A 3,404-nucleotide genomic window follows, 5' to 3' on the forward strand; every position below is an offset into this window, starting at 1 on the left:
AAATTGTGTTGTGAGTGCATTAATTAAACAATCAAAGATACATGCATTTATAGGAATATATTCAGTTAGGGAGATAAAACAAACTCTTAGAAAATAGGATCTAAGTCCTAAATACAAATACAATCAAAATACCCTAACAAATACTTTCTCCATTATTTTCAAGTCTCCCCCTTAATGGAGAAAGTATTTATTTCCACACCTATTATCTCCCTAAACAACTCAAATTTCATCTTCCCAAGAGGCTTAGTGAAAACGTGAGCAACATTTTCACAAGTATCACAATACATTAGAGTAATAAATTTAGATTGTATCTTTTCTCCAACAAAATGAAACTAAGCATCAACATCCTTTATTCTTGCATGATAAACCAGATTATTTAACAACTTGATCGAGCTCTATTTATCACATTTGATCATTGTAGCATTATTTTGTTCTTCTCCAACATCTTTAGGAACTCTCCTCAACCAAACAACTTCACAAGTTGTTGTGCACAAATATTTATACTTTTCCTTAGTGGATGATAAAGATACAGTAGGTTGCTTCTTACTACTCCATGAAACAATCCCAAATCCAATGCTAAAAGCATAACCTGTAGTAGATCTCCTATCATCCAGATTTCCAATCCAATCTGAATCTGAGTAACTTGTCAGCTCAACATCAAATGAATCAGTATACTTAATGCCGAAATTAATTGTTCCTTTAAGATACGCAAATATGCCTTTCACTTCTTTCCAATCTCTTTCTAGAGGTCTCACCATAAACTGACTTAACACACTAATAAAGTATGCTATAGTAGTAAGGTAATTCAAGCTTCCCACTACCTGGCTATACATTGTACCATCTACCTCCTTTAAGTCATCATCAATGTGAAGTTTAACATTTTGTTTCTTTGGAACAAAAGCAACTATATATTGATCCATTTTAATCTTGTTAAGCAATTATCTGACATACTTACTCTGAGAAACAAAATTCTAAACAACTTCTCTTCAAAGTTCAAGAGCTAGACAGTAATGTAGCTCTCCAAGAATTTTCATCTCAAATACTTGTGACATCTACACCTTAATTCCATCAATTATTTTACCAGAATCCTTGTAATAATCAAATCATCAAAATACAAGGAAATTAGTACAACATGCCCCTTTGAATCAAATTTGGTATACAGATTTGGGTCATTTTGGCTCCTCATAAAACCCTATTGAAGGAAGAATGAATCTATCTTCTCAAACCACGACCAGGGTGCCTGCTTCATCCCATACAAGGCTTTCTTTAAGCTATAAACTAGATGTTCTTGACCCTTTTTCACAAATCCCTCTGGTTGAGTAAGATAAACCTCCTCCTTTAATTCACCATTCAAAAATGAAGATTTTACATCTAATTGGTGAATATTCCAATGGTACTTTGTAGCTAATGCAATTAACAATCTAATAGTGTTCAACTTAGCTACAAGTGAAAATATTTATGCATATTCAATGCCCTCTTTTTGTGAGTACCCTTTTGCCATCAATCTGGCCTTGTATTTATCTATACTACCATCTACTTTAAATTTGGGTTTGTACAACCATTTACATCCTATGGGCTCTTTATCTTTAGGAAATTTATTGAATTCTGAGGTTTTTATTTTCATTATAGAGTCATATTCTTCCTTCATTTATTTTCTCCTTTTTTCATGTTCATTAGCTTCATTAAAACTCATGGGTTCTATGATATTCAAAACACTACTCATCAGGAAATAGTCCTTATACCTTTTAGGTAGGAGAATCTGGCATGTAGATCTCCTTCACACTTTGTTGTCTTCACCTCTATTCTCTAAACATCCTTCTCCACCTATGAGTGAACTTTGACTGCTGGTAATATCCATATCACTGGACTCTTCCTCAAACTTTTGTCTGTCTCTGTCTTCGGCTCCATCTTTGATACCTTCAACTTTAGGAAGTATATGCCACCTTTCATAGTTGTTGCCCTTGTTTCTTTCATCTGCCTACTCATGGAAAATTACATCTCTACTTGCAAATACTTTTTGAGTAGAGGGATCAAACATTTTATAAGCTTTAAATTTTGAATAGTACCCTACAAAATTACATTTGATAACTTTAGCATCAAGTTTCTTTCTATTCTCCTTCAGAATATGTGCAAAGGCCTTACACCCAAATACCCTGAAATGATGAACCTCTGGTCTAAAACCATACAAGGCTTCGAATGGGGTCTCGAGATCAAGATACCTTTTTGGACTTTTGTTCTTTAAATAAACAATGTGGTAACGGGCTTAGCCCAAAAATAATTTGAGATATTTTTACCTTTAATCATACTCTCGACACACTCCACCAATGTTTTGTTTTTCCTTTCTCCAACTCCATTTTGCTATGGAGTGTAGGGTATTATAAATTGCTACACCATTCCATGATCTTTGCAGTACTAGATAAAGTTTTCCATCTTGTACTCTACCCCTCGATCTGAACGAAATATTTTTATGAACTTCCCTATCTGCTTCTCTACCATGTTTTTGAATTCTTTGAAAAACTTAAGAACATCACTCTTTCTCCTAAGGAAGTACACTTAAGTGTACCTTGTGCAATCATCAATAAATAACAAAAAACAGTAAACACTTCCTAGGGATCTTGTCTCTATTGGTCCACAATCATCAATATGCACAAGTTCTAATACATCTCTTCTTCTTCTATCCGAATTAGAGGGGAATTCATCTCTGTATATTTTTCCTAATGCATATCCTTCACAAGAAACATACTAATTCTTCAACACAAGGAGTCTTTCAACCATTATTTGTTTCTGAAATAGCAACAAATGATGATAATTAATATGACCATACATTTGGTTGCAAAGAATTTCTATTGGCATAGTTGTAGAAGTGAGTTCTTTATGACTCTTGCTGGTGACATCAAGTTTGTAAAGGCCTCCAACTCTGACTTCTAAGGCAATAGGTTTGTAGTGATCCAATGAGTCCTTTATTATGCAATTCGTATTGAATAATTCAACCTTCAGGTTCTGATATGTGATTGTGGACATAGAGATGAAAAGTTTCTTGATCCTGGGCACATACATAACATTATGAATGTGTTTGACACTGCCATTTGGCAGTGTTACTGGAATGTCTCCATATCCCTTGATATGATGTGCATGATCATCTCCAAGATAAATTTTGGCACCATTGCTTGTTTCCTTGAAGTTCTCATACCATCTCCTATTACATGTCATGTGAATTAAGGCTTTAGAATCCACAAACCATGCATTAACATCATCAGTTTCAATAGAAAACACAACATTAAACACAAACAACTTAAGATTCTTGAGACAAGAATTCAATGCTTCACCTGCAAAATGTCCTGAATGTCTTCTTTGTTTATACCTGGCTTCATCACTTTTGTTCTTATAACAAACTCTGGTAAGAT

At 34.0% G+C, this 3,404-nt stretch overlaps 1 pseudogene; it reads right to left on the minus strand.

The window, feature by feature from the left end:
* Positions 1-395: 395 nt before the first annotated feature.
* Positions 396-920, minus strand: LOC149209188 (secreted RxLR effector protein 161 pseudogene; annotated as a pseudogene).
* Positions 921-3,404: the final 2,484 nt, after the last annotated feature.

Source organism: Pinus tabuliformis, chromosome 1_2 (assembly GCF_031772625.1).
Source record: "Pinus tabuliformis cultivar Carrire ecotype Pingquan chromosome 1_2, CPIR1, whole genome shotgun sequence".
In the NCBI taxonomy this organism is placed as follows: domain Eukaryota; kingdom Viridiplantae; phylum Streptophyta; class Pinopsida; order Pinales; family Pinaceae; genus Pinus; species Pinus tabuliformis.